This window comes from Dasypus novemcinctus, chromosome 2 (assembly GCF_030445035.2).
Source record: "Dasypus novemcinctus isolate mDasNov1 chromosome 2, mDasNov1.1.hap2, whole genome shotgun sequence".
Taxonomy (NCBI): domain Eukaryota; kingdom Metazoa; phylum Chordata; class Mammalia; order Cingulata; family Dasypodidae; genus Dasypus; species Dasypus novemcinctus.
The window spans coordinates 74,205,485-74,225,680 of record NC_080674.1 but is presented as its reverse complement, the minus strand read 5'-3'; the positions used below and the strand labels follow the sequence as shown (position 1 = coordinate 74,225,680).

At 41.3% G+C, this 20,196-nt stretch overlaps 1 protein-coding gene and 1 non-coding gene across 3 annotated transcripts in view; both read right to left on the bottom strand.

Annotated features, from left to right (window-relative positions):
- Positions 1-9,749, bottom strand: part of ARHGEF28 (Rho guanine nucleotide exchange factor 28) — a 346,092-nt gene extending 336,343 nt beyond the window's left edge. For both annotated transcript variants that reach the window (XM_058310148.2, XM_058310153.2), the window contains exon 1: positions 9,592-9,749. The gene's annotated coding sequence lies outside the window, so the exon portion shown is untranslated. The remainder of the gene's footprint in view (positions 1-9,591) is intronic.
- An 8,086-nt stretch (positions 9,750-17,835) lies between these two features.
- LOC111762912 (small nucleolar RNA SNORA38) lies at positions 17,836-17,967 on the bottom strand. The gene has a single exon (XR_002795908.1). It is a non-coding gene; the product is annotated as a small nucleolar RNA SNORA38 (small nucleolar RNA).
- Between the last annotated feature and the right edge of the window lie 2,229 nt (positions 17,968-20,196).

The window sequence follows — 20,196 nt, the reverse complement described above, 5'->3', positions numbered from 1 at the left end:
GATACAGAAGAACACACAGCGAGTGGACACAGAGAGCAGACAAATGGGGGGATGGGGGAAAGGGGAGAAAATAAATAAAATAAATAAATCTTTTAAAAAAAGAAAAAAAAAGTCCCAAACAGAATAATGCTCAATGTTAGAACCACCAATAAACTGGAACATCCTCATCTTGAGGTTTGGTAAGAGGTAGAGAGATGTCATTCCTTAAAATGTCCCCTTCTTTATGAGCCCAACTTTGTCTTCCCACCAGTCAGGGGTTACATAATAAAGATTTGCAATCACTTTCTTTAAAAGAAAATTTTGTGTAATCAAATAATAGGAAAACCACCAAGTTTCTTAAGAGAAAGAAAGAGGAGGGAAGGAGAAGAAAGGGAGGAAAAGAGAAAGACAGAAAATGTTATACACGTTCTTATTTTAGCTGAAAATTGATATTTATCAAAAATGCCATACAGGGCATATTCTCTACCCAGTTTAAACGGAGTTAGGTAAATTAAGTCCCATCTGCAAAAATGAAATTGATAGTCATTTTCAGTCCTCTTAGAATTCAATTAAAAATAATCACTAAATTATTACTGGTTGATTCCACCTCATTACTCATGAAGTATTCAGACAAAAATAATGTGAGTTGCCGTGGCAGGGGAATGTCAGGGTATTAGCAATCATTTCCCCCTGTAAAGATGAAACACTGCAGTACCATCTTAAACCCTACTTCCTGAACAATTTGGATATTGCCTGTCAAGGACCTGAAAGTGCTCTGTGAACCAAGCGTCGTGGTAGGAATCCGTGGGAGACTTCAGACACCATCCTTAGCTCCACTGAAACTCGAGAGATGGCGACACAGCCGAGAAGGCTGGCCCTGACCCCCGGGTTTCAGGTGACCCGCTCAGTGTGTTAGAGGCAGGGCTAAGATTTCAACCCAACTTCTGCTTCCGGTCCTACCCTGACCTCATCCAGGCCAAGTCTTTTTAAGCCTACCCTCTTATATAAATCTACTAGCCTATGTAAAATCAAAGGGACAAATCCCATGTAACCATATCCAACTCACACCAAAAGATTGTTTTCAAAATCATTAAAATCCAGACATAAATCTCAACTACTTCTACCAACTTCTGCTGTTACTGCTTGTCCACAAAGTCATCCTAATAACAGGCAGTGAAGATAAAGTTTCCTACTATGAATATGAAAAGAAAAAAAAAAGTATTCATTATTTTTAATACAAAAAAAAAAAAGCCTTCTATTAAACCTATATCCAAATTGCACCAACGTGGAGAGGATGTAGCTCAGTGGTTGAATGCCTGCTTCCCATGTACAAAGTCCTGGAATCAATCCCTGGTACCTCCTTTAAAAAGAAAAAATTGTACCAAGCATTCCTATTAAAATGAGACTTTTCTTAAACTGTTCATACTAAAGAGGCATTTTCCTTAGCTCAGACCCAAGGAACATTAGTTTTAGCCTCACTTTTTATTGTAAAACAATCGAATTTATCTAGAGGTAAAATATATGTTACCTTTTTTTACAAAAGACTAAAAAATATTTTTATAAGGCTAAAAATCAGAGGCCATGAGACCTTTGTCCCATAATAAACAAATTTATGTCCAATTGGATCATTTCTACATAAATATCAAGGAATAATTAGAATCCAATGGCTGAGATATTTAAGATTTCTTTCATTCTATGTTATTTTCAGTGAGGAAGCTATCAATATTTCTGGTGATTAAATGGGAGAAGAAACAATACATATTCTATATAACAACTTAGCATAAGAAACACAGAATTTTTAAAACACTTCTATTTCACTTCCCCAAAGATCTACCAATTAAAAACATATTAAAGTGTTGGTGATTGGTTGGCAACCCTGTGCAAGTCGATGCTAAAGAGTTAGGTGAGTTGCTTCTTTTACATAAAGATGCCTTTCTTATAATAAAGGGGAGAAAGATTACAAACACTCGTCCACAGAATTATAAGCCTGGACTTAAATTTCCCCATTTCACCCCACTCAAATTTTATTTAGCAACCATTAGCAGTCAATGAAATCACTCCCTAAAAAAATCATCATAGAACATAAGACTCATTTGGAAAGGATACTGATTCATGAAGATACACAGAGATCATGACATTCAACAAGCTCAAGACTAAAGCCAGGCCTCCTGATTCCTATATACTCATATCATCACAAAAATAACAGCTTTGTTTTTACCTTTGTCCTTGCCCCTTTCCAAAAACAAATAAACATGTGAGTGCCATGCTCTTAAGAGTTGTATCAGACGTACACTCCCCAAATACCTGAGGTTTGCTGAAAAGCTAAGGATAACAAAATTAGATTTTTATTTTACCTTCATATTTTAACCAGATGATTGAAGAAGGCATAGGTAGGGCTGCTTGGGCCTGGTGGTATACTACAGACGAGTTATAAAGAAGTAAGGAGAACTCCTCTGTGTTTATTTTTATTTCATCTCTTCAGTGGAAAGGAATGAAGTGAGAATGTCGATTATAAGAGAAGATCAAACTGCTCTGAAAAAGTTCCAGGCTGCTGTACATGCCAGGATAGGAAAGACTTTGTTGAGATTTTCTAATTAGGAACTGTGGAGAATGACAGAGGGACTCCAATACAGGAGACAGGCACATGATGTTCCAAATTTTAATAAGGCAGACTGTACAAACTATAGACAGCAGGAACTTCATGTCTATCCTAGGCAAGATTCTAGAGCAAATTATTAAAGGGCTGGCATTCAAGTAACTCCAAAAGGAAGCAGTTCATTTCCCAAGAATAAGCCATTTGAGAATAATCCATTCCATTATATGGTGGCAAGTTAACTAGACTTGTAAATGACAAAATGGACATAGTATATATATATTCTTTATAGACAAGGTGAGGTTAAGAATGGATGCTGGTACACATAAAGAGTAATTATTTGAACAATTCTACCTGAAATTGATAAACAGTGATCTGAAGAGAGATGTTTATAAACACACCACATTGCTCTGCCCTTGACGCCAGCCTGGATAATAATACCTACAGGCAAATAATAAAATTAACAAAATGCTTATCAAACCTATGGAAGAGCTGGAACTAAAAGGGGCAGTGTGATAAATTTACAGATTAACAGTCTAAAAGATTTTGAAATGCAGAACAAATGGTCAAATACAGGAAAATGAAATTTAAGAGAGATAAACATAAAGTTCTATTCATGGTACTAAAAAACAATTGCACAAATCTGTGAATGAGGAGATGTGTAAAAAGAAAGCTGGTAATTTTGAGCTGACAGTGAAGGTCACGGAGAGTTAATAGCCTATACCTATTTACCGTTGTTATAATATTGCTCATTACTGATAGACTCTACCCCGGTTCTGTGCTAAGCATGATGGACAGATTCTCTTCCTGAGCCCTTATAATAACCCTATGAGACAGAGAGAAAGAGACTGACACCAAGAAATGGTGTCTTGACCAACACAAGCAGAAAGTGACAGACACTAAGTCTCTGACCTCCGGCTCCCAGCTGGTAATCTTAGCCATGACGCTTCACTGCTTCCCTCCAAGAACAGGGCTCTCAGCGAAGGCAAGAATAGTTCCGCTGCCTCCATAACGGCAGGGGCATCTGGAACACCACGCTAAGTTCTGGGAACTGCACTTGAAGAAGAATGTAAGTACCTGGAATATGTTCGGTATACAGGATGGTGAGAGGATTAAAAATCATGTCAACTAACAAGGGCTGAGGAAATGGAGATGTTTGTTTTGCAACCTAAAGAAAACCAGGCTTAAAGGATAGGAGATGTAATTAATTTTCACAAATATAAGGAGCTGACATATAAGAGAAATTGTTCAGATGAACTCCAAGCAGCAGAACTATGCTTTCCAAAGATGGATGGGGCTATCCTTATGACTGAGCTCCTCATTCAAGGACAGCCAAGCATCTGGAAGTATACTAGACAGGGGATTTTTGCATCTGTGAGAGACTGGAGAGAAACTTTCAGGGTACTTTCACTCCAAAGACTCTGGTGCTAATCAAGAATTTCATTCATTTCCCAGATAAAACAATACAATTTCCTCAGAAAGGTCCAGAGAGTCTTGCATTTACATCTGGGAAGACTAACCATATCGTTTCCCAAGTAACCCTTACCCTCCCCAGCTTCCCAATATTCTCCAGTGCAACCCGTGTCTGATGCACGGAACTACATCACCACTACTCTTTGCAGTGACACTCTAATCCAGACGGGTTGTTGAGATGAGAATTAGAACATAACTAAATAACCAACTGACAGATGTTTATTCTGCTCTGAGCACCACATCGCCCCATGAAGGGTAGAATAAAAAGCAGCCTACGTCAGGTACCAGCCCTCGATGGGCTTACAATCAGGTTGGAAGTTGAGACCTACACACAGGAACATATAATGAACCTGGGGGTGGGGGTGGGGGTGGCAAATAAGAGGTACCAGCAATAGCATGACAGGAGTTCAGAAGGAAACAAGCTCAGATGCTACCAAGTTAGAGCAGCGTTTTGAGGACTGCAATAGATTTTACCTAGGGAGGAACAGGAGTCTACCATGAACAAGGCGGAAGTAGTATATTCCATAAGCTGTTTCTAGGCCAAGCAACAGAAGTGGAGAGTTTACAAGGTGAGCCTCAGGGGACAATCGATGCACCAAGAGAAACGCAGGCATTACGCATTACCTGGATACGTCGGGATGTAGAATGCCATGATGAAGGGAAGTAGCTGTCAAACCCAGCTGTATAGTGGAATCACCTTTTTGAAAAATAAAGTTGAGCCCACTCCAAAATGTCTGAATCCAGATGGTTCCAATAAGCGGCAAGGGTTGAAAATCTGGGCCAGGGGCTCAAAGCAAATAACCTACCATCTCAATAATCACAGACATTTTGAAACTAACACTTGGTCACATAGCAAGCCAGGAAATTGACAGGACAAGAAAAGAAGGAAAACTGTGTACAAAGTATTGGTGACAATGTACAAATCATAAACAAGGGTAATTAGGGAGAAAAGATAGAAATTTGGCCCAACCATCCAGCCCAGTGAAAACCTCTTGCTCTTCATCTATACTTTAAAGTCCTTAGTGAGACTTCTTTTGTCCCATGGAAACATGGGGTGGGATGCTCCTCAGAAGAAAGGAGCAGGGTAGCCCTGTCATCCACATATGTGGGATCCACACTGCCACCAAGTCCAGAAGGTCAACTCAGAGTCATTTCCACCTGATGGCTGTCTGGTAAACACAATGAAATAAGCTAAAAGTAGTAATAAACAACCCACAATCCCTTCAGATGTTTATGGACTGCCTGCTGTGGGCACAGGCCTGACCTTGGGAGCAGTACTTTCCTCAACAGCGCTGATGAAGATATAAAAGGCTGAATGGATGAACTCCCTCCTCACTTTCTGATTTCATGAACTAATAGAATGTTAGAACAGGGAAGCCCCTTAGAGAGCTTCAAGCCTGGCCCTTCCCTTTTACCAGAGGAAGAAACTGAAATCCAGAGAGGGCTTGTGCTCACCCAAGGTGACAAGGCTGGGAGGTGACAGGCAGAATTCAAACCCAGCCTCCTGTCCCCAGTCCAGGGCTCTTTCCCCGGAGACCACACAGACTTTTTCTGCTTTCTGAAACCTGGAAAACCTGCTAAATCTACCACTTTTTAAAAATGCCTATTTTCTATTTGCAATTTGCCAGGCACTACCAGAAGGGCTCTAGGTGAATTAACTCAATTAATTCTCACAGTATCTCTAAGGGGCAGGTTATTATTATTATCCCATTTTACAAATGGAAAAGCTGAGGAAGATGGATGTCACAGGGGCCAAGACAAAGCCAGGCTATCTAACTCCGACAGCCTGGCCCTAAAATCTGTACTCTTCACCACTTTGTTCTATTTTATAAATATAATTTCTTTTAATTATAAAAACATGGAAGAAACAGTAAGTCTTTTAGCACAAAGGGCACGGTAACTAATGTTTGATAATGGATTTAAGAGCTAAACCATAAATTCAATTAATATATGCAATATAGCTCTTGGTCATCTATTTTATGGAACAAGTTAAGGAACCGTCACAATACATTTGAGGGAAATAGACAAAGCCTATTAACTTTGTTAGCAAAAAAAATTTTTAAAGGCAAATGGTCATATGCTGAACAGCTGAGTGCTGGTTTTAGAGGGTCTCCTCTGGGCATGCTACGGTGGAAAGCCAAGGTGTCATTGCTGATCTCTGTGCTGTCCTACAATGGTAGACACAAGATGCTTTCTTCTGTGTTTAATAACACTTTTAAAGAGCCCACACCTCAAATTATTAATAACTGAGGAAAACGTCAAACTATGACAAGATAAAACACAAGACAAAATACCAGTTTTCATAAAAGTTTCAAAACCAAGATCACAGGAACAAATGTCCAATATTAAATTATAATTACCTTTTCACTTTCTCTCTTATTAAAAAGATGTCAAACCTTGTTATCTTGGCTATCCAGGAGAAGGACTCCAGGAGCAATAATGTTACGAATAAGCAAATTACAATTGTGTCTAAGATCAAATTTCAAGAGAAAAATTACAGTTAAGAAGATGTATTATCACTTTAAAAAGTTACATGACTGTTTTACCAAATGCCTTAATATAGAATATGCAAAAGCCCACTCTGAAAATCCAACAGATCCTAAAAACTCTAGAACCAGAAAAGTATCTTTTTAAGCATGAACTCCACAGCCCAGAAAATTAAAGCAAAGAATAGTGGCAAGCGCACAGTAGGCCCTCAATAAATATTTGCTGAATGCAAATGAAGCAAATGTTTGCACAAAGAGCACAAAAGACACTGTCAAACAACAAAGTGTCAGAATAACATTGATTTGAACTTTCGAGAATTTTTTTTAGTACCAAAATGATAATAAGAAGCTAAATAGGAACAATGAAGACGCAACAAAACAAAGAGCACTATCCAGTTAACGCAAAATATTCTGTGATAACAGACCTGATCTGCATTTCTCAAGAAAGAAAAATATCTCTCAGCCCAGTTCTGCCTGAGAGTAAGGATCTGGACGCAAGCCCTACAGGGTGGCACAATATTTACAATACAGCTCTAGTATTGCAAAATTCCCTGAATTTGGTGCATTTCAAATGTAACACTGTTTTTAAATTTAGTACTCTCAATAGGAGTTGCCCAGTTTGACCCACCTCTTCAAAACAAATCTTAGTCACCAGTCAAAAAAAAAAAAAAAAGTTATCTGCTCTACTAAAAGCAACATAAATGCAAATACAATTAGACAAAACTTACATAAGCCAGATCTGTCATATTTGATCAGTAAATTAAAGCATAATATAATTATAGTCAGCCTGGGAGTTTGAAAGTAATCAGGGTTCTGTTCATTACCATCCAAGCCATGCCCCAATAGCAAAGGGTTTTCCAACATTTCTATCATAAATTTTTTTCTAGGGAGTCAGCACTTGGTCATAAACTCTGGCAAGACTTGAAGTTAGAGCTCAAGTACCAATACAGTGGTGAACAGTTCTATACAGACTGCTTAATAAAAAAGTAGTATTATATTCTGCTACTTGTTTTAATACCCATTTAGAACACATTTCTATTTCTCACATGGCATGCTACAGGAAGATTATGTGTCAGAGCTTACCTGAAATTCCTGCACAATTTAAGCTTTAGCCATGAGCAGAGGTTTCTTATAAGAGCACAATGAGAAAACATTACAAACATTCTCTGCAGTACACATAGGCTAAAAAGGGTATGAAACCCAAGTGGAGGCCCTGATGAAATTTCACAGAAGCTTGATTACCAACTATTATTTTTCCTCTTTACCTTTAAGTGTTTCTAAACTGCTTAAAGGACAGGATGGGCCCTTCAAAGGAAAGGCTAATGACACACCTGTTATATAACCTGTTCTTGGCTGGCCAGGTTATGTGGTTTTGATAAGGAAAAAACACAGTCAAAAGCAGGACAAACACTGATTCTCTGTTCTCCATTCTCCCTTTAGCCGAGACACTCACCTGAGTCACACACCTAATAGTTAGCTGAATGCCTCAGTTTCCCTAACCATTAAATGCAATCTGATGCTATCCAAATTCCTATTTGATCAGGCAGTGAGCAAAATAATCACATATGAAATCTATACCAGAAACACCAGAATATTACACTGAAAGAGTACATTCTGTTAAAAATCCCAAAGGCTTTTGCAGTATTCATTTCTTTTCCTCCAAATTCTCTGAAGGGGTTGGCTAGGCCATTGGTCAAGATAAGGCCTGTGCCTACTGCTTTAAGAACTGGTATATAAAAATATACCTGGCCTGCAAGATCCTGAAAGGAGCCGGGCCAGGGCAGGTATACAGAAACCTTCCCAGGTGAAGTTACCACTCTGCTTGGGCTGTCATGTGCAAAGAAGAATCCACAGAACCTAACAAGGACAGTTCTTAGGATTTGTTCTTGCCGTGAAAACAGAATTTTGCCTACCCTGACGGTTTCCGGGCCTAGGAACATGTGATAAAGTTTCAGAAAACCAATGACCCCATCGGACCCCAAATTACCAGTTCTTTCTAAGTGACTTTCTTTTTCGTCTTTCTTGCCCGATGTGCCGTGAATCGGTGATAAACCTCCGTTCCCCCGGGTCTGCAGAGATTTGTCGAGACCCTGGCAGGGGTCAAGGAAGGAGAAGCTGCACAAACACAGACGCTGCCGCCTTTTGTCCCACCCCAGCTGTAGCCAATGGGGGGACCTGTGGGCTCCCAGGGAGCAGAGGGATTCTCTCCTGGAAACGGAGCTGGTGTCTGAGAAACGGAGGCTCAATGTCCAGCGTGGCCTGAGCACCCAGCACTCAGACAGCTCGCGACAGGCGAGGAAACCTCTTCTGACCGGCCAGCCTGGCACAGGCCCATCATCGTGACCCCTTTGGAAGTTCTACTCACAGCAAAGTTTTAACCCCCCGACCCCACACTCTACGTATTCAAGGGCGGGGGAGCGGGGGGATCCATAAAATAGGCGTAAATAAGTCCGACAGAATTCTGCCCGTCCCTCTTCCAACCAAGATAACTATAGATGCTTTTTTAAAACCAAGCAAACCTTTCACTAAGAAATAGTGCTGGTGCATTGCTAGTGTCCCCAGTTGACGCCCGGTCTGCTCTCTGGGGTCCCGGCCGCTCCAAGTACCCTCAGCCCCGGCGAGGATGCACGAGTGGGGAGTGGGAACCCCAGCGTTCGAAGCCCATTCTTCCTTCTGGCCAGCCATACCCCCCACACCAGCCCTACACACACACACTCAAGCGTGCCACTGATTTCCCCCGCGCCCCGAAAGCGCTAGCCGGGCTCCCCGCCCCTGCCCCTGCTGCCGCGCCGCCCCAGCGACCCCCCGCCTCGCAGCTGCCGCCGCCGCGCGGGGCTGTGCAGCCCTTTGCACTTGTTGCCTTCTCCGGGGGATGGGAAAGTAGCGCTCAACCCTAGAGCCACCGAGCCCGAGGCGGCGCCCGCTTTTGACCTCCACCTACCCCCCGCGTCCCCTGGGACCCTGAAGAAAGTAGCCTCGCAGCTGCAAATTCAGGTGGACCAACTTTTCCGCGCAGGGCTGCAGGGAGACGCGGGGGGTGGAGCCCCAAAGCGCATTTACCTGGAGCTGTGGTCCCGCGGCCTCGAGAGCGCAGGCGAGGCGCTGCTCCCGCGCCCTGCCCGAGGGCGCCCCGAGCCGGCACGGCTCACCCCGGAGCTGCCCACGCCCGGCCGCGGCACGGCCAGGGCCGGCGCGGAGGGGGAGGAGCCGCGGGGCCCGGCTGGCTGCGCCCGGAGCTGGTGCCGCCCCCGCTCCCCCCGCGCTGCCCGCCGCCACTGGATCCTGCAGCCTGCCCACCTCCGGACCCCGGCTCGCAGCCGCGGCATCACATGGCGAGGCCCTCCCGCCTCGCCCGCCTCGCGCTCCTGGAGGAAACCTGAAGCTGCCGGGACTGCCCGTCTGCACCAGCCCCCTCCCGCCACCGGGCCGCGGCCGGCGCGCTGCGGCCCCCCTCCGCGGGCACGGGACGTGGAGACGCGCGGAGGCTGGGCCTCTGCCGGGCCAGGGAAGGGCGAGGTCGCGCCCTGGTGGCCGCCGCTGCACGCCTCGGTTCCCCGCGGTGTTCGCCTTGGCGCCGCTTGAGGAAGGAGCTGGCCGGCAAGATCTTGAAAGGACTTGGGCCCGGCCCGAGGGAGGCTCAGGAAGTCCTCGGCCAAAAGCCACCACACCCGTGACATAGTGTGGCCCAGGTCTATTGTAACAGCAAGTACTATTTTAAAATCAGAAGACATCCCTTATTTCACGAGACCTATGTTCCTTTGGCTCGGCTTCAACTCTTCAAGTACAGCCATGCCAGTGGTTCCATCAAAAGTCATCATAATTTAAAAAAACTGTTGAAAAGAATACCTTTTTTTTTTCTTTCACCATGAACGAAGTGAAAGGGTCTCTTATCATTCAAGGCGCTTTTCCAGTTAGAATGGATCATAACCCCAATCTCCGTCAGCCAGGCCCTCATAAAATGGCTTAAGACAATTAGAGCAGCTCTAATGGAAAAGTCCCCGACTTAACTTTTCTTACAACTACCTGGAGTGTCTGCTTTGTTTTTCCTGCGGAGACCTGCTCAGAATCAGGAGAGAAGTGTGGCCACCACAGACCGGGCCAGACAGGAGCACTGCCAGTCCCCACCTGTCACCACAGCAGTCGCCACCACCTCCAGTGTCCAAGCTTGGCCCCTGAGTTTATAGATACTCAGTCTCCATTCACCCTCACAGTCTTCACGCCAGACAGACCTCCTCCAGAGAATTTTTCTTCACTGTCCTGGTTTCTGCCACACTCTGAACTTTGACAAAGCTTAATGGTCTTATAGCACAATTTGGCACAGATCATATTCACTGTCATATGTTGGACCATCACAGGTTCTTATCCTCTCTTCAACGTGTCATATCAAGGACAATGACTGTTTCTTATCCCTGTAACCTCCACAGCTCTAACACAGGGCACATCTGGAATATTTTCTACTCGTTTTTTAAATTGAACTATCACATTTGTTATGCAGGAAGGAAAATACATGTCACAACTTTAAAACTTTTCTTTAACGGATTATAACCACCCCAAATTCTATCACCTGCTTAATTATTTCCAGCCCTGTATTTCCTTTGCCAATAATTCCCAACGACTGAATAATTGTAAATCTGATGTTTGGTCATAAGAGTTAGGAAATTATCAATGTTTCTTAAATGAAAGCATGATACTGGGAAATGGTAGCTTTTGAGTGGGGGGAGGGCAAACTCTAGAATTAGAAATAGCTGAGTTCTGAGTGCGCACACCAGCTCCTCCACTCACTAATTAGATGACCCTGGGTAGATCCCACCTTCCTAAGCCTCCATTTCTTCACCCGTAAAATGGGCATAAAAATTGTATTCACTGTCCTTGGGAGGGTTAAATGACTGAAGGTGACTATGAGACTTATTATAAGGATGCAGCAACTGGTAGCAGTTAATGTTTTGGAGTACAGATATGTTAGGCAAATACTCTGAAAGTTTGAGATAATTACTAGAGCTGACCAGAGCTTTGAGGTAAGAAACTAGTTCTGGGTTATACCCTTGGTTGCTCAGCCTAAGAAGGTTGGAGAACACTGGCAGTGAACACGGAGAAAGGAGGACAATATGATCAAAACAAAGGGCAAATCTTGTGGGGAAGTGCTCACAATAGTTCACATTCTGGTTACACATTAGCAATACCTGGGAAGCTTTAAAAATTTTTTAAAAATCGATTGCCAGAGCCCCACACACCAGACCAATTGTTTTAGAATCTGAAGGGGATGAGGCCCAGGCATTGAATTTTTGTTGGTTTTTATACACTTCCCAGGTGATTCCAGTACTTGGCCAAAGTTGGGAGCAAATGGAGTAAAGGAATCTAGTTTAGTGACACTGGAGAAGGTTAAGGGCCATCCCTTAATTATAAAAAGTTGAGGGAAGCATCTCATAAATTTTTTGCTAAAGATCTGAACTGCAGGAGAGCATCTTATAATGTGCATATGAATCACCTGGGGATCTCATTAAAACAGAGATTCTGATTCAGTAGCAGATGGGGCTGATGCTCTGCATTTCTGAGAAGCTCCCAGGTGCTGCTCTTGCTGCTAGTTTGCAGACCATGGTCTGAGTAGCAAAGTAATAGAGAGATTCAAATTGGATATTAAAAAATTCTAAGGTAAATGTTCAAATTTATTAACAAGAGAAGTTTTAACCTCTCAGAATATTCTTAATCAACCAATATTCATTGAGTACCAACTATGCACAAAGTATATATTTTGCACTCTTTTAAGAAAGATTAGGCCATTTTCCAGCCAGTTTTGAGTATGAGGGTCTTCCCTAATGGGATCATTTATTAGGGTCGATTTGTCCATTAGGATAGGCAGCTTAATGTGCAGGATATACAAAACTTTTAGGGGCCCACAAAAATGTTTTAATTTATTTTAAAATCAGAAACAAAGCAACTTTTAGGTCAAAGAAAATAGTTAACGTATAATATTAATATAGTCAACTTTATATATTATAACTATATATATTATAACAATGCAGTAGTAAAATATAAATTTTAATATGGAGGAAAGAACCCACAAAAGTCACAATACAGCCGTCTCTTCAAAGTCCATTTAAGTCCCACATATTTTTAGGAAAGCAGTTTAAAGCCCATTGTGGTTGATATTTGCACATTGATAGTTACATGAGCAACAGGAAGTTATTGGGGAAATTTTAAATGTCTATTGAGTGGAGCTGACCCTAGAAGAATAGTGCTCTCACCTTCTCATGTGTGATTTGAGGATCACTGGGAATGCTCCATTGACGAAAGCATTGTTCATTTTCAGCTTTCCCTGAAGGTCTAAAATCCTACTGTTAGAGATGTATTCTACTTCCAGAAAACACTTTATAGAAAGTCACATATCTGAAGGCCATTTCTTTGTAAAACTGACCTTTCAATTTTATTTTCTTACTCTCCAGGTTCTGGGACCACATCTCAGAAACATCTCAGTGACTCTTCTCTGAAAAAGAAGAAAAGATAATGGTAGGATACCATTTTATAGGGAACACCAGCCAATTCTAACCAATTCCAAAAAATTGAGATATGCTCACTCAGGGCTAATGAGCATCACCTTTAACACTGTTGCAGTATTCCAACAAAAATTACTAATGGTTTTACTCTTTACTACAATAACCATTAGCCACATCTGGCTATTTAAATTTAAATTAATTAAAATGAAATAAAATTTCAAATTCAGTTCCTCATTACAAGCCAATTTTTGAGTGCTTAATAGTCACATGTTCCTATTGGACAATACAGATATAGAACATTTCCATCATTGCAGAAAGTTCTCTTGGACAACGCATTTTTAAATAAAATTGTATTGAATTATATCATTCATACATGAACATACATAAACAGTAAGGGTATAGTAGAAGTTGTGAACTTACAAAACAAACATCCATATCACCAAGGCTCCCATATAACAGCTCACCACCAACACCTTGCATTGTTGTGAAACATTTGTTACAATCTGTGAAAGAGCACCAATATTACTATTAACTACAGCGCATATGTTACATTTGGTGTATTTTCCCCAACCCACCTGATTATTAACACCCTGTAATAATAATATATATTTTTTATAGTTCATGAGAGAACATTCTCATATCTGTCCTGGTAAACACAGTCTGTCTTCCACCACTGGATTCCCTGAGTTATACAGTCCCATGTTCTGTACAATTCATTCAAAGTGTATACTCAGTGGCTCTCACTTTCTTCACAGAGCTGTGCCATCATCACCTCAGTAAATTTTAGAACGTTTTCCTTACTCCAAAAGGAAATAATCCCATAATCTCCTAGACCCCCCATTGTTGTCCCTTAGAACTGATATAACCTCTTTGCCATTCCTGCAAAAATGTTACAATATTACATTCAACTATCGTCCATAAGTTACATTAGTCGTAATTTTCCTGTGTATCACCATATTCTTAACACTTTGTAAAGGCAGACCATTCTTATATTTATATACTATTAACCACCTACCACAATATCGTGAGGATTTTCAACAAAACCAAAAAGTGGTTCCTTGAGAAGATCAACAAAACTGACAAACCCTAAAAATAAAAAATAAAAATTTGACAAGCCCTTAGCTAGACTAAAAAGAAAAAGAGAGATAATGCAAATAAATAAAATCAGAAATGATATGGGAGACATTACCACTGACATTATTGCAGAAATAAGAGAGATCATAAGAGGATACTATGAAGAACTGTATGCCAGCAAACTAGACAACATAAATGAAATGGACAAATTCCTAGAAACACACGAACAACCTACACTGACCCTAGAAATAAAAGGCTCCAACAAACCAATTACAGGTACAGAGATTGAAACAGTCATTTAAAAAACTGTGAAAAATGAAAAGTCCAGGGCCAGGTGGCCTTCCAGGTGAATTCTACCAATCATTCAAAGATGACCTAATATCAGCCTGCTTAAGCTCTTCCAAAAAACTGAACAGGAGGGAACACTACCAAAGTCTTTCTATGAAGTTAACATCACCCTAATACCAAAACCAAATAAAAATACCATGGAAAAAAAGAAACTTACAGACCAATTTCTCTAATGAATATAAATTCAAAAATCCTCCAAAATACTTACAAACTGACTCCAAAAGCACATCAAAAGAATTATACACCACAGACAAGTGGGTTCTACCCCAGGTATGCGAGGGTGATTCAATACAAGAAAATCAACTGGTATAATAAACCACATTAAAATATTGAAGAAGAGGGAAGTGGATTTTGCTCCATGGATAGAGCATCCGCCTACCACATGGGAGGTCCAAGGTTCAAACCCAGGGCCTCCTGACCCATGTGATGAGCTGGCCCCCACACAGTGCTGATGTGCACAAGGAGTGCCATGCCACATAGGGGTGTTCCCCACGTAGGGGAGCCCCACACACAAGGAGTGTGCCCCTTAAGGAGAGCTGCCCAGTGTGAAAAAAGTACAGCCTACCCAGGGTGGCACCGCACACACGGAGAGCTGACACAGCAAGATGATGCAACAAAAAGAAACACAGATTGCCAGTGCCACTGACAAGAATACAAGCAGACACAGAAGAACACACAGCGAATGGACACAGAGAGCAGGCAGCTGGCAGGGGGCCAGGGAAGGAGAGACAATTAAATAAAAAACAAATCTTTAAAAAAAAAATTGAAGAAGAAAAGTCATATGCTCTTCTCACTTGATGCAGAAAAGGCATTTGACAAATATACAGCACCCTTTCTTGATTGAAAAAAAAACCTCCAAAAAAGAGGAATAAAAGGAATCTTTCTCAACATGGTAAAGTACATATATGAAAAACCCACAGACAGCATTGTACTCAACAGTAAAAGACTGAAAGTTTTCCTGCTGAGATCAGGTAAAAGACAAGGATGCTCACTGTCACAGCTTTTATTCAATATTGTGGTAGAAGTTCTACCTAGAGCAATTAGACAAGAAAAAGAAATAAAAGACACCCAATTAGAAAAGGAATAAGTCAAACTTTTACTATTCACTGATGATATGATCCTATACCTAGAAAAATCCTGAAAAATCCACAAAAATCTACTAGAACTAATTGATGAATTCAGCAAAGTGGTGGGATACAAGATTAATATGCAAAAATCAGTAGCGTTGCTATGTATTACTGATGAGCAATCTGAAGAGAAAGTCAGAAAAAAATTCTGTTTGTAATAGCAACTAAAAGAATCATATATTTAGGAATAAACCAAGAACATAAAGCACTGTCATTCAGGAAACTATGTAACATTGCTAAAAGAAACCAAAGAAGACCTAAATAAATGGAAGGGCATTCCATGTTCATGGATTGGAAAACTAAATATCATTAAGATGTCACTCCTACCCAAACTGATTTACAGATTCAATGAAATCCAATAAAAATCCCAACAGTCATTTTTGCAGAAATGGAAAAGCCAAGTATCAATTTTATTTGGAAAGGTAAGGGCCCTGAAGAGCCAAAAAAAAAAAAAAAGTCTTTAAAAGAAGAACAAAGTTGGGGTACTCTCACTTCCTGACTTTAAATCATTTTACCTAACTACAGTGGTTAAAAACAGCATGGTGCTGGCATAAAGACAGAAAGATTGACCAATGGAACCAAATCAAGAACTCAGAAATAGACCCTCACATTTAAGGCTGTCAAGCCTACCCAGCTGGGCCAGAACAGTCTATTCAATAAGTGGTGCTGGGAGAGCTGGGAGAAAGAAAGAGGATCCCTATCTCACACCTTATATAAAAATTAACTCAAGATGGATCAAAGACCTAAACATAAAAGCTACAACCATGAAACTCCTAGAAGAAAATGTTGGGAAGCATGTTCAAGATCTTGAACAGCGCTGTTTTTTGTTTTTGTTTTTTTTTTTATTCCTGCCCCTCCCCTTGCGACTTGCTTGCTATCTGTTCTCTGTGTCCATTCACCGTGCTTTCTTTCTGTGTGTCTGTATTTATTTTTATTTATTCCCCCTCCCTTGCAGCTTGCTTGTTGTCTGCTCTCTGTGTCCATTTGCTGCATGCTTTTCTGTGTTTTTACTTGTCTCCCTTTTTGTTGCGTCACCTTGCTGAGTCGGCTCTCTGCAGCGCTTGCAGGCCGGGCTGCACTCCGCAGTGTGCGGGCGAGCCTGCCTTCACAAGCCTGCCTTCCATATGGTAGATGCGAGCCCAACTGATTGAGCCACAGCTGCTTCCCTTGAACAGTGCTGTTTTAAGAGGTTTCAAGTGAGGAGACCACCCTTCCTTGATCCCTGGAAATGAAATGCAAGCATAGACTCAGAGGCAGTAGATTAGCTCAGGCATATTTTTTTCCTTCCCATTGTCAATTCATCCACAACTACACAGGGAATCAGGAGCTCTGTTTGTTTTCTAACCCTTCTCAAACCGAAATTTCTAGGGAGGCAATTTTGTTGATAATCCCCTCCCCTTCAGACCTTTCTGACTTGTGAAGGGCCAATAAATGCTGTTCTTAATTCACCCAAAGAACTGCAGAGGTTTAACCGTATATTCTAAAACAGTCTTTATCTCAGGAATGACGCCTTATTTGCATCACAGCATATTTTCCCCCCTTGACAAAATGGCTCCAGTTGTCCTCAGATTGTAGACAATGACTTAAATTTTTAAACCAACTCAAAGGCCCCATTTTGATCTCCAAGACATAACTTTACAAGGCAGACCAGCTGGATAAGGCCCCAAATGCTTGTGTCTATAAATCTATCAGTCGGCATTTTGTTTTCAAGCTGACCTTTGGTGTGCTCAGTTGTGTGATTTAGAGCAAAACCACTCAATATTTAGCTTTTTTCCAATCCCTAAACACCTGCTGAACAACTCATATGAACATGGTTTTTAGTTAAATCCCAGCCCAGAGCAAGTTTTCAGTTATACAATAACGACCCTTAAAGAACAGAGTTGATGATTGAGATACTAACACCATTTTAATTAGGGTGGTGCAACTAGACTCTGATAATACATGTGGGAAATAACTTGCACAATTGTCACTTGGGCTGTAATTATATTTAAGGCTTCTGGTGACAGGACAGACAGTAAGACTCAAGCTTCAGTGTTCTGTACATGGTGTCATTTGTAAGCTTCATAATGCTCGTATGCCTTTGGGCTGCTCTTATTCATTACAGATGATCAAGATCCAATTTTTCCATTTACAGAGGAAGGGAGAAGACAGGAAAATCTATAATGAATCAATTATAGATTCATTGTGAATCAATTCCTCCCCCCCCCCCCAAAAAAAGTATTTTAACTCAGTTTTTTTTGTTTTTTGTTTTTTGGGTTTTTTTCCTGTGTGGGAAAGGATGATCTTGAGCCTGCAGAGAGCAAGTAGACTCTAGACTTCTCCAAGTCCACATCTTTTTGCCTCCAAATCTTACATGTCCAAGGACAGGAAACCACCAACACGCCTTTGTAGGAGGATTTTAACTCAGTTTTTTAAAATCCACTCAACCACCTGTGATTGTTCCTAACATATAACCCAAAAACTAAGTTTGGAATCTTGCCACTAATGGATCCAAGAACTTTTTAAGTTAAATATCTTGCAACTTCTGAATCCAACTCAAAAGACTTAGTCAATGCTAAGTGTGATGCATGGGACATTTTGTTTTTTGTTTTTTTTTTCCCTTTCTGAAAAGACCCCACCCATCCCCACTCTCTCATGAAGCTGGGTACTTTGGCAGAGCTTTTTCTTCAGCATGCTAGGAGGTAGGTAGGGAGGTCAGCTTACAGAGGGCCGCTATGCCACCTCAGGTGAAGAGGCTTAAGAATCATCCATGATGTACAGAGGAAAATTGAAAAACTTGGGGAAAAATAGACAGTTTTTAATGTGTATTTATGGGAAGCAGACTTGGCCCAGTGGATAGGGCGTCCATCTACCAAATGGGAGACCTGTGGTTCAAACTCCGGGCCTCCTTGACCCGTGTGGAGCTGGCCCATGTGCAGCGCTGATGCGCGCAAGGAGTGCCCTGCCACACAGGGGTGTCCCATTGCAGAGGAACCTCACGTGCAAGGAGTACGCCCCGTAAGGAGAGCCGCCCAGCGCGAAGGAAAGTGCAGCCTGCCCAGGAATGGTGCCGCACACACGGAGAGCTAACACAACAAGATGACATAACAAAAAGAGACACAGAGTCCTGTGCCGCTGACAACAACAGAAGCAGACAAAAAGAAGAACACGCAGCAAATGGACACAGAGAACAGATAACTGGGGCGGGGGGGGCGGCAGTGGAAGGGGAGAGAAATATATAAATCTTTTTTTAAAAAAGTGTGTATTCAATGCTACTTGTTTTTAGAAAATAAAGTGACCTGCCCTGAGGTGTGCCATAAAAGGGCACTTACTTCTCTCTTATTATCACAGTAAATGTCTTTAAATGATCACTTTCTGATAGTATTTCAGAGTAGAAAAAAATGTGTTGTTCTTCATTTTGAAAAATAATTGCAGCCATGATGAATAGGTAAGAAAGGAACACAGCATGACTGAAGTGGTTAACAAGCTTAGCGAGCTCACAAGATGGCCTTCTCCCCTTCCCTCTGTACCAGGGGTCTGATAGAAAGGGTCAGATAGAAAATATTTTAGGCTTTGTGTGCCACAGGGTCTCTATTACAACCACCCAACTCTACTGTGTGTGAAAGCAGCCATAGACGATATGTAAGTGAACGAGTGTGTCTGTGTTCTAATGAAATTTTATTTACAAAAACAGACAATGAGCCATATTTGGCCTGCAGGCTATAGTTTACCTACCCTTTGCTCTAGGTCATTGGAATCACCTAGGGAGATTTAAAAACCACTGATGCCTGGGTCCAACTCCTTATATGGAAAACTGCAACATGATATGAAGAGTCCAAAATTAAGCTACAGAAAAGAGAAAATGGAGATAGCAGGGAGGAAAAGCAAGCCTTTAAGAAATTTTCATTAATTTACTAAGAGCTATACAGGAAAATGATGTATCTGTAAAACAAGAACAAGATGCTATGAAAAGGGAATAATCAGAGGACTTTCCAAGAAAGTGTGATTAGAAATTTAAAATATGAGATATGAATTTTGTTTAATTCAGTGGAGAGTTGAAAAATAAAGAGGAAATCTCCCAAAAAGTTTTTCTTTTAAAAAGACTAATGCATACAAATAGTGAAAACAAAACATAAAATGTTTTCGAGATTAAGTGACATTGTAAAATTCTTCTTATGGAGCTTTTGAGATTTTCAGATTCAACACACCTAACAATTATTGCTTCTTTTCCTTTTTTATATTTATAGTTTAACAAACACACTTTACATTAACAAAGCTTCCTTTAGGTACACTGTGGCCAGTGTGCTTGGCTTTGATTGTTTCCTGGCAAATACCTACATAGGACAGTCCCTTTCCTCCCAGATGTCAAGACGCATTTAGAGGACAGGAGCCTGGCTTGCCATTGTGTGCCCTCATTCTGGGGGCTACCTGCTTCTAGCCACTGCTCTGTGTCTTCTGTGGGTGTTTGTGATGTAAGAAGCGTGAAAGCTGCTGCAAGAGCGCCTCAGACCATCTCTCACTTTCCCTAAGTCAAATTTCTAAAGTACAGAGCTTTCAGCCCTAACCTCTTTGGTTGCAAAGCTCTTCTGTTGCTCCTTCCCTTTTACCTTTTGCTCTCCATCTCTTTTGACATTTGTACAATGGAG